Here is an 11,404-nt window from a genome sequence, read left to right as displayed (position 1 = left end):
CCTCCTTTATGCTCCAACTCTCACATCTGTACATGCCCAGAGCTTAGTCTGGCTCTGAAAAATTAAAAGCCTCTCCCTATTGCCCTAGGGCAGACCTCAAAGAGAGCCCTGCTGGCTCTTAGGAGAGGAGAAAGGAGATTCCTCTCATACTGCTTTATGAGGCTTTCTCTTTCAAATGAATCTGCAGTATCATGGTGCTCAGTCACTTCAGTCATATCTGACTCTGTGACCCTTTGGACTGTGGTCAGCCAGGATCCTCCGTCAATGGGTTTCTCCAGGCAAGAATACTAGGGTGGATTGCCATTCCCTTCTCCAGGGAATCTTCCCAACCCAGGTGTCGAACCTGCATTGTAGGTGGATTCTTTACCTTCTGAGTCACCAGGGAAACCCTTCAGTGTCATAAAGTACCACTGATTTGCTCATTTTTAAAATTCTGCCACATTCAAGGTCCCCTCCACCCTCCCCACCCCCTCCCTGCAGTGCCTGGCTCTGTGCTCTGACCTCAGCAGGGTTACAGGATAGTGCATGGAAGGAATTTCAGCACTCACCACTCACAGTAAACTGGGTCATGCCCTCAACCCCCTCCACCTGCCCCTGCGATGCTCATTCCTCTCGGGGCCCATCACCCCCATCCCCACCTTACTGCATCTGTGCCCTGACCTCTCGACTTCTGTGGCTCTTTATGTAACCCAAGTACTAAATGTTCCGTCTGGGAGGCTGGCTCCAAGGAATTTCTCATTTTCAGATATTTATGCCTTAAACCGAAGACCAAATACTGCTGGTTCCTGCCTCCTGTCTCTTCGCAGCATCATTAGTCGTTTTCAAGAGCTGCATTCTGTAAGTGAATCTGCCAGCTTGTCACTGGTGAGTTCTAAGTTACTGGTGACACTTGAAGAAATGCCCAGAATAACCTCAGCCAGTCAGCAATGCAGAACCAGGGAGACAGAAGCTCCAAAACATGAGTTTATGGAGAACAGTGGGGATCTCATCTATAATAATCCAGTAATAGCTTGGATCCTTCTCCAAGGAGATAAGAAAACTGTTGTTACTTCCAACCATCTTCTCAGCACTCCTGTCAGAAGGACAGCAAGTAGAAGTTGGTGCTTCCCTGTTGTATGGGTACCTGATACAGAGAATGCTATTAAAACTTATAGAAAGTTAACTAAGAAGTAGATGCGAGTTGCTTAAGTGAATATTTAAAAAGGGAAGTAGTGAAGTTGGGAGAGTGAATCATTTATCCACTCATTTTTGTTTTTGTTTTTCATGCATTCATCAATTCAGCAAGCTTCCATGAGCCCCTGTGTGCCAGACTTTTTGCCAAGAGGGGGACCAATACAGAGATTAATGAAACAGAATTCCCCTTTCAAGCCCTCATTCTGGTAAAAGAAACAGACTCTTAAGCAAATAACTTCAGTGTTCTATATGCAGGACTGCCGTGTACAGTTGTTCAGGTGCTTCACTGCACAAATATGCTCAGCTGAAAGGGCAAGCAGGACCTGAAATCTGGTCCTTGGTCTGCTTGCTGGGCCTTTGCCTTGTGAGGAGCTAGGTCTGCCTGAAGAAGGGGTACTTTTTTTGGGCAGTGAAAAACCTATATAGTCCCATTCTGGCCATAGTGCTCTAGCCCCACATTTTTATAGCATTAATTTCTGTAAACCATTCCAGTTGCTAATCACAAATAGATGTCCTGATAATCAATTAGCTGCCACCTGATTTGGGTTCTAGATTTTACTCTGGGTCAAGGAGACCTTGTGCTTCTTCCCCTTTCTGGGCCTAGGTCTCCTCTCTGCAGTGTAGGAGTGGGCAAGATGGGTAAAAACCATTCTTCCATCAGCAATCTAGGTGAGTATCGTTTCTTGCAGAGCGATGGTTCCTGCCTTTATACTTGGAGGCTGGATATCAACAGAGAGACATCAGTAAAGGCAGGATACTCTCAAGAGGACTTCTGGTAACAAAATTCTGGGACTTTAAACAAGACAGAAGGGCTGCCTGAGCTCCAGGGTCCAAACAGTGGAGCAGTCCATGGCCCAGTGCTGGACGCCATCCTTGTGGCAGTGTGATTGGAAGCACAGGCCAGTTAGAAGGCTTGAGGGACGGTGACTGGCTGATGGAGATCAACAGTTGGCCTGGGGCAGACTCCGCTTGTGTGTCCCAGACGCTTTCTGATTTTTTTTTAGCAGGGCAAAGGTCAGACTAAGAAGTAGGCATCAAGGTGGGGACTCAGTCAACACAGACATAGGGTCCCCTGGGAACACTTGGCGCATTGTTCCCTGAGTCTGTTTAACAACGATGAGTCTCAAAGGGGTCAGGGCTTCCCTTGGTAGCTCAGCTGGTAAAGAATCTGCCTATACTGCAGGAGCCCCTGATTTGATTCCTGGGTCGGGAAGATCTCCTGGAGAAGGGATAGGCCACCCACTCCAGTATTCTTGGGCTTTCCTGGTGGTTCAGACAGTAAACAATCTGCCTGCAATGCAGAAGATGCCAGTTTGATCTCTAGGTTGGGAAGATCCCCTGGAAAAGGGAATGGCAGTGGAAAGAACACTCCAGTATTCTTGCCTGGAGAATTCCATAGACAGAGGAGCCTGGCAGGCTACAGTCCATGGGGTCACAAAAAGTTGGACATGACTGAGTGACTTTCACTTTAACCAGCTGTGCCTGCCAGAACCCAGGGAGGCCAGGGACAGGAGGCAGGGATGGGAACTGTCCATGACTGAGGTGGAGACAGGACGGTGTTGTGAGCAGAGCTTGGGGCGGGCCCTCTGCAGCTGAGTGACTTTGGACAAACTATTAACCCTCTCTGAAGCTTCTGTTTCCTCATCCATAAAAGGAACACGACAATCTCGGCTTCGCAGAGTGGCTTTGAGCACTGGCAGTGTTGGATGTGCCGTCCTAGCACTTTTAAAAAAATGTTTATTTCCTTGGCTGCATCAGGTCCTAGTTGCAGCACGAAGGGTCTTTGTTGTGGTGCTTCTAGAACGTATGGGCTCACTAGTTGCAGTGAGTGGGCCTAGTTGCCCTGCCCTTTGTGGGCCCTTAGTTCCCTGACCAGGGACTGAACCCCTGTGTCTTGCACTGGAAGGGGGACTCCCAAGCACTGGACCAACAGGGAAGTCCCCGAGCAGATTTTTCTTAAATGATGGCTCCTACTAATCTGAGCAAAATGTGCCGGAGTGCAGCAGAGGTACGACTAGCAAACAGCGTTATGCTTGGCAAAGGGGGCATTCCACCCACCCCCCAGTTTATTATCATGCCTCCTTCTGCCACCACACACCTGGATGGAGGGACTCAACATCTCGCTTCCGAGATGCCTTCCTTTACTAGAGAGAATTTGAAGCAAGCCCATCACTATGTGTGTCTTCTAAAGATAAGCTGTATCCAGGGTCGCTGGATTGGGGTTTCTGTTTTGCTTGTTGACAGAGTCAAACAGATAACTCTCACTGGTCTGTGAGGTCGGAATTGGACAGAGAGGACAAGAGAGCCGAGCTTAGGCAGGAATCTCATAGCACTGTGAGGTGCCCATTCTAAACACCGGTGCCCCCCAGTATGTCCATGGGGCAATGGAACAGTCAGGCTCTGGGACTTCCAGGAAGATAGGGACTGTAATGATGACAGAGAACCTGTGGCTATCATGGTGGAAGGAGCGGAGCATAGTCTCCTACCCTGGACAGTGTATAAAGCCTCTCGCATCTGATTCTCCTACCAACCCTGTGGGAGAGGTGTTGCCCCCATTCTATAGACAGACAAACTGAAGCTCAGAGAGGATGATGATAGACAAGTCAGGGCAGTACAGTGAGGAAGGGGTGATGCCAAAACCTGAACCCACACCTGTTCTGCCGTGTGTATTCAACCTGGCAAGCAGATTTTGGCAGTAGCACACCCAGGGGGACTCTGAGCCTCTGGATTGACACAGGTGGCTGAGTGCACAGGGGAGGCCTCCAGGGAAGCAGCCCCTGGAGGTGGGAAAGAAGCCCAGGGCTGCCTCACTAGGGTGACTAGAGGTAACAAACAAACAGCACACCCTCGTGTTATACATCCAGAAGTAAAAGAGCTTTCAGGTTAATGTTGTTTTTCATTGTTCACTTGCTAAGTCTTGTCTTACTCTTTTCAGCCCTATGGACTGCAGCATGCCAGGCTTCCTCGTCCTTCACCATCTCCCGGAGTTTGCTCAAACTCATGTCCATTGAGCCACTGATGCCATACAACCATCTCATTCTCTGTTGCTCCTTCTCCTCCTGCCCTCAGTCTTTCCCAGTATCAGGGTCTTTAGCAGTGAGTTGGCTCCTTGCATCAGGTGGCCAAAGTATTGGAGTTTCAGCTTCAGCATTAGTCCTTCCAATGAATACTCAGGGTTGATTTCCTTCAGGATTGACTGGTTGGATCTCCGTGCAGTTCAAGGGACTCTCAAGAGTCTTCTCCAGTTCTCCAGTTCAAAAGCGTCAATTCTTCAACGCTCAGCCTTCCTTTATGGTACAACTGTCACATCCATACATGACTGCTGGAAAACCATAGCTTTGCTGTACACACCTTTGTCAACAAAGTGATAGCTTTGCTATTTAATATGTTGCCTAGGTTTGTCATAGCTTTCCTTCCAAGGAGCAAGTGTTTTCTAATTTCATGGTTGAAGTCACCATCTGCGGTGATTCAAGAGCCTAACAAGGAAAATCTGTCACCACTTCCACTAGTTCCCCATCTATTTGCCATGAAGTGATGGGACTGGATGCCATGGTCTTAGTTTTTTGAATGTTGAGTTATAAGCCAGCCTTTTCACTCTCCTCTTTCACCCTCATCAAAGGCTCTTTAGTTCCTCTTTGCTCTCTGCCCTTAGAGTGGTATTATCTGCATATCTGAAGTTGTTGATATTTGTGCTGGCAAAAGTTAAATAAGCAGGGTAACAATATACACCCTTGATGTACTTCTTTCCCAATTTGAACCAGTCCATTGTGGCAAATAGATGGGGAAATAATGGAAACAGTGAGAGAATATTTTTTGGGCTCCAAAATCACTGCAGATGGTGACTGCAGCCGTGAAATTACTATTTGGAAGAAAAGCTATGATCAACCTAGACAGCATATTAAAAAGTGGAGACATTACTTTGCCAACAAAAGTCCATCTAGTCAAAGCTATATTTTTTCTAGTAGGTCATATATGGATGTGAGAGTTGGACTATAAAGAAAGCTGAGCACAGAAGAATTGATGCTTTTGAACTGTTGTGTTGGAGAAGACCCTTGAGAGTCCCTTGGACTGCAAGGAGATCCATACAGTAAATCCTAAAGGAAATCAGTCCTAAATATTCATTGGAAGGACTGATGCTGGAGCTGAAACTACAATACTTTGGTCACCTGATGAGAAGAACTGACTCATTGGAAAAGACCCCGATGCTGGGAAACATTGAAGGTGGGCGAAGGTGACAACAGAGGATGAGATGGTTGTATGACATCACCGACTCGATGGACATGAATTTGAGCAAGTTTTGGGAGTTGGTGATGGACAGTGAAGCCTGGTGTGCTGCAGTCCATGGGGTCGCAAAGAGTCGGACACGACTTGTGACAGAATTGAACGGAACTGATTGGTGATGCCAGTGGTAAAAAACTTGCCTGCCAATGCAGGAGACATAAGAGACCAGTTCCATCCCTGGGTTGGGAGAATGGCATGGCAACCCACTCCAGTATCCTTACCTGGAGAATCCCATGGACAGAGGAGCCTGGTGGGCTCTGAGTCCATAGGGCTACAAAGAGTCGGACACTGAAGTGACTTAGCATTGTTCCATGTCTGGTTTTAAGTGTTGCTTCTTGACCCGAGTACAGGTTTCTCAGGAGGCAGGTAAGGTCTTTCACTTCCAGGTTAATAGGACTCAGTAATATAATCATATTATCAAGCTTCCTCCTGGCTCTCTGCCTCAGCTTCCTCTAGTCATTGTTGTCCCTCATAATTCCAAGATGCTGGCAGCAAGAAGCTCCACAAATCAGCCAGGCCCACCAGCCGTTATTAGTAAAGATAAGCCAAAGCTTTCAGGGTCTCCTTTGCAGAAGGAGCAAAGAATCCTTTCCCAGACCCTCCTGAGCAGACCTGCCCTCATATCTCATTGGCCAGAATTGAGTCACATGCTCACTCCTATACCAATCACTAGCAAGAGACCAGAAACTCTGTGATTGGCTTAGGCTCACCGCTTCGGGTTATCTGTCCTGGGCCCGGTGGTGTGATGAAGCAGAGGATGCTAAGCCACGGAGCATAGTGACCTAAGCTCCAGACCTTGAGGTAGGGGGTATATGTGCAAGGTTGAGCAGTGACCCCTCCATGGGACTCGGGGAAGGGCATCCTCCAGGAGAGCCACGATCGCATTAGAGGAGAAGCTAGCACCCTGGGATGGTTCCAAAGGCTTCCCGCGCCGGGCTCAAGTGTTACATTAGCTGCTGGCAGAGGGAGGTCCTGGCGATGCTGGAGGCTTGATGGCTTCGCAGTCTGGGCATCGCGGGGGCAGGTGTGGCTGAGGCCTGGTCTGTAGGAGGGAGCCTGTGAGGGCACGGGAAAATGCACAGCCTGTTTCAAACACTCAGCCCACACACCACACACGCGCGCGTACCCGTACACACGTACAGCCTTGCCCGTTTACAATTGTGAGCTCTTCCGATGGCACAACGCAGCTTTTTGCCCAAGCCAAAGTGCCAGGCATGGCCCTGGTTCTTCTTCAGAGAAATACAGAAGTGTTAATTATATCTTAACTGTCCTTTTGACATTTTCAACTGGACATCTCAGAAGCTCCCAGTACCCACCCCCTGGAAATAACTGGGAACTGGCTGGGCCCCTCTTTCTCCATGCCAGTTTTTCGAGCGGGGTGGCAGGGCTTTTTACATGACAGGTAGCTTCCAAAAGGGCAAAAGAGTAGAAGCTACAGGCTTTTTAAGGTCTGGGCTCAGAGGTCCTGGAATATCACTTTTTTCTCCCTCCAGGTCAAAGCAAGGCATGGGGCCAGCCTAGAATCAAGGAGAGGAGAAACAGACTTCATCTCTTGATGAGAGGAATGGCATGTGGACACAGGGATGAGAAGCCTTGTTGGTGGCCATCTTGGAGAAGGGAAGCTCTCTATACAGAATTGGTGAGCAGGGGTGCGGGGGCTCATGCCCATGCCTGTCTGATACCAAGTCCATACCTCCACATCACTGATCACATCATAGACTTTTCCAGTTGGAAATGACTTGAGATCACACAGTGGTCCACAACCCTCAATGTCTTAACCTGAAATTCCCCAGAAGCAGATCCTGAGGCCCAGTTTGAGCATCAGTGGCTTATTTGGGTGGAAACCCTGATAGATAAGTGGAGAAGCAAAACAAGGAAGGGATGGGAACTATTAAATGAACAGATGACATTGTGGCAACCAGAGCTCAGTCTTGCCAGGGACTTCTGGGAGGTGACATGGAGCTCTCCTGAAGGGGCCAGGAAGCTGGTATATTCATCCTCCCATTTCCTACTCTCCTGCCTAGATCCCATCCCAGACTCATGGAACTGGTGATTGAGTTCCTTTTGGGGCTTGTTCAGGACAACTTCATTCACTCACAGTTCTAGAGGTTTCTTATTGGCTAGAGAGGGCTTACTGCTGGTTACTCTGGAGCCACATGCCACAACCTGGCTGAGCTCTTTAGCAGCTGATAGAACTCTAGACTTTTCTAAAATGACAAACAGTTCCCTCTGCTTGTACCCGTAGGCTGTCCTGCCTGGCTGTAAGAGCTGTGATTAGACCTTGTGGTAGACTGGTGCTTTGGTGACTGCCAAAGATCTATGCCTCCTAGTATAGTAAGTCCCCTAAATATCAAAGAGTTTCCAGCCCTAGAGCGTGTTCATAAGTCCAATTAGTTCCTAAGTCCAACAAAGTTAATCTGGGTGCCCAACTAACACATTTGGCTATGTAGTACTGTATTATAATAGGTTTATAATATCTTTCACATATTGTTCAGTCACTAAGTCATGTCTGACTGCAACCCCATGGACTCCAGCATGCCAGGCTCCTCTGTCCTCCAGTATCTCTTGGAGTTTGTGCAAACTCAGGTCCGTTGAGTCAGTGATGCCATCCAACCATCTCACCCTCTCTTACTCCCGTCTCCTTTTGCCTTCAATCTTTCCTAGCATCAAGGTCTTCTCCAATGAGTTGGCTTTTCATACCAGATAGTCAAAGTATTGGTGTTTCAGCTTTAGCATCAGTCCTTCCAATGAATATTCAGGGATTATTTTCTTTAGGGTTGACTGGTTTGATTTCCTTGCATTTTTCACATAAATAATACATAAAAATCAAGCACAGAAAATAAAGAAAACATTTTTAATCTTACAGTACATCCTTGAAAAGTAAAGTAGCATAGTATAACAGCTGGCACATGGGATGGCATCGAGTGAACAGACAAGAAGAGTTACTGATGGAGGTAGGAGTTGGTAGAGCTGAAGGGTCATCAGCAATAGGCGACAGAGGACAAGTTGAGGTGTCACTCATGACTGATGTTGATGGCACAGGTTCTGGTTCCTTATTGGAGACAATTCTGTCTACCCTCTTGAAAAAATGATTCAGTGATGTCTAGGTCGTAGCTCTTTTTTTTTTCTCATCATAGATGACATGGTAGTGCTGAATTGCATTCTGAACAGCTACTGCAACCTTCATATACCATTCCACATTTGGGTCTTGTGTCTCAAAAGCTAATAGTGCCTCCTCAAATAAAGAAAATCCCCTTGCCATTTCCTGTGTCGTGAATCTCTTCAGTTCTTCAGCTACTTCTTCTTCCTCTTGTCTCTCTTTGTCCTTTCTCCGGGTGCGTTTGCATCCTTGAAAGCCTGCAACTTGAAGGTTCCTATGTACGGGACTTACTGCACTCATATCCTGGTGTGGTCTCTTCCCACATTGATTCTGAGCTTGGTTCCATGACTTGCTTTAGCCAATGGGACACCAGCAAGCGTGATGCAAACAGAGGCTTAATAAGTAAATGCTTTTGTCTCCTGCTTTTTCTTACCCAGTTGCAGTGCCATATGGAAGTCCAAGCCATCCTCTGGAGAGAGATCAGATGAAGAAACCAACACATGGAGAGAGAGACAAACCACCTGGACAGGTGAGTGAGGCCTTTTAGGACCTTCCTGTTCAGCCCAGTCACCCATGCCAGGATGGTCCTTGAGCAGAAGGACTTGTGCTCTGTCTGAATTCTTGATCCTCAGAACCTCAAGCAAATAAAAATGGTTGTTGTTTGAAGCCACTAAGTTTTGGGGAGTTACACCTCAATAGGTAACTGAACTAGCACTTCAGACCTTGCACACTCACTTGCCGTATGCATCTTTGCAGCTCCTGAAATGTACTGACTCTGTAAGTCGAGGGAGTGCTTACCCAGAGACACTCAGCTGCTAGTTGGAGGAAGTGGTGCATTAGGGCAACCACCACTGCAAGTCTGAGAAGTAAGTGCATCTCGTCTGGAAGGGCATCCTCTTGCTGAAAGGCCCCCTGAGCCTTCTAGCAGCAGGTCTGATGGTGCGGCCTTGCAGCGCTGTCCAGAGATGCCACAGGAGGTCTCAGCAAGCCCTGTGGTCATTGCCCACCAGGGTTCTTGGCCTTCCCCAATCAGTAGAGATTGATAGAGGTCAGACAAAACATTCAGGAGAGGAGACTTTGCTGGGGTCCCTGCTGCAGCAGAAGGGAGTGAGAACAAATAGTAGGTTCCTTTGCTTGCTCCCTGAGGGGCTGGTAAGGATGTTCCTTTTACGGGGTGAGGGTAAGGGTGGGTCCAGAGGTTGGGCCAAAGGGGTGGCTTAGGTGCTTTGCTCACCCTGCTTTTTCTCCAGGCTCTTCAATCCCTGGGTCTTAAAGATCCCCTGGAGGTGGGCATGGCAATCCACTCTAGTATTCTTGCCTGGAGAATCCTATAGACAGAGGAGTCTGGTGGGCTACAGTCCATGGTGTCACAAAGAGTCAGACACAGCTGAAGTGACTTTATACATGCTTCAAAAGTGGCAGTTGGGTCTTTTGGTCTCTTTGTATCTTTAGGTCCAGAGTCTGCCCCAATTGCTCATGCACACAGTTATTTTTAGTCCAATATAGTTTCTTTGTGTTTACAAGCATTGCAGCAAATGGTCCCGGGTTCCAGCTGTCGCATGGTGAATTCCCTGCCTCACTCTGGACTACTGACCTCTCACCAGAGAGCGAGAATGGGATGCCCAATTCTGAGGGCCTGACAGAAAGAGACCACAGGGAGCCCTGAGTCATAGGCCAGCTCGAGATCTCTCCCCAAACCCATCTGAGCTAGAGGCCTCACCTCTTCAGGAGGCTCAGCTGAACCCAGGTGCTGCTCACAATCTTGTCTTAGAACCAGCTCAGAAAAGCCACAGAGGCTGCTGAAATCGTAGGGTCAATCCCAGGAGAAGCAGAAAACAGTATTGGAGCTCATCGTTCTGTAGGATTGCTCCATGGGTTCCATCACTGTGAAAGTGTTAGTCTCTCAGTCATGTCCAACTCTTAGTGACCCTATGGACTGTAGCTCACCAGGCTCCTCTGTCCACGGGATTCTCCAGGCAAGAATGCTGGAGTGGGTTGCCATTCCCTTCTCCAGGAGATCTTCCCGATCTGGGGCTCAAACCCAGGTCTCCTGCATTGCAGGTGGATTCTTTATGGTCTGAGCCACCAGGGAAACTCGGGTTCCTTTGCTACTGGCATGCAAAAGTCACCACCAAACACAAGTATCATGTCTGAGCAACAGGTTTTGCATCCAGTGGTGAAGGTATACCCACAGTACACGAAAAAAAAACTTAATTCCCATAAAAGTGAGCAAAGTTACTAATGATAATCTCCCCCCATCCAAATTAAGATCATCAACTAAATAAATCCCCCCAACTGATGAATGTACCCAGTTCAGATTTTATTAATAAAACCTGTTTTCCCAGTTTTATGGATTAAATTCCCCGGTTATTTATTCCCACCACCTTTTCTTCTTGAATCACAAAATAAATGTCAATTTCAAAAGTTAGATGGTGAATATTCATCTCTCTCCCTAGAATAGTGTGGGTGGGAAGCTTTTTTCCTGATTTAGAAGGGGGAAAAGCACAATTTAAATACGAAGTACACATAAAGGAAAAAGAAATGGGAAAATTATTATAAAATAGTCTTTTTTTCCTTTTACTCCCTTTTTATCCCCATTCTCCTCTCTCATTACCTTCTTCCCCACAGGAGACCATTCTAATATATTTAATGTGTATTGGTTTATATGTATGTGTTCCTGTAAATGTGTGCTGTTTGGTAGATATGCTTTTTTAAACCAGATACAGAACAATTTTTAAAATATTTATGTATTTGGCTGTTTTGGGTCTTAGTTGCAACTTGAGAGATCTCTTGAGGGCTTCTCTAGCTGCTGCATGGAATATGGAGTCTTAGTTCCCCAACCAGGGATTG

General features: G+C 47.3%; 1 long non-coding RNA gene across 2 annotated transcripts; it reads left to right on the top strand.

Moving 5' to 3' along the window:
• Nucleotides 1–458: 458 nt before the first annotated feature.
• On the top strand, nt 459–9,078 carry LOC110141661 (uncharacterized). Of its 2 annotated transcripts, none has more exons than XR_011491654.1 (3): nt 459–864; nt 6,948–7,093; nt 8,992–9,078. It is a non-coding gene; the product is annotated as an uncharacterized lncRNA (long non-coding RNA). The 2 variants fall into 2 exon arrangements; XR_011491653.1 differs by lacking the exon at nt 459–864 and adding an exon at nt 6,060–6,255.
• Nucleotides 9,079–11,404: the final 2,326 nt, after the last annotated feature.

This window comes from Odocoileus virginianus, chromosome 16 (genome assembly GCF_023699985.2).
Source record: "Odocoileus virginianus isolate 20LAN1187 ecotype Illinois chromosome 16, Ovbor_1.2, whole genome shotgun sequence".
NCBI classification, from domain to species: domain Eukaryota; kingdom Metazoa; phylum Chordata; class Mammalia; order Artiodactyla; family Cervidae; genus Odocoileus; species Odocoileus virginianus.
Note: the sequence above shows the minus strand (reverse complement) of the source record. Positions and strands in the feature narration are given on the sequence as shown.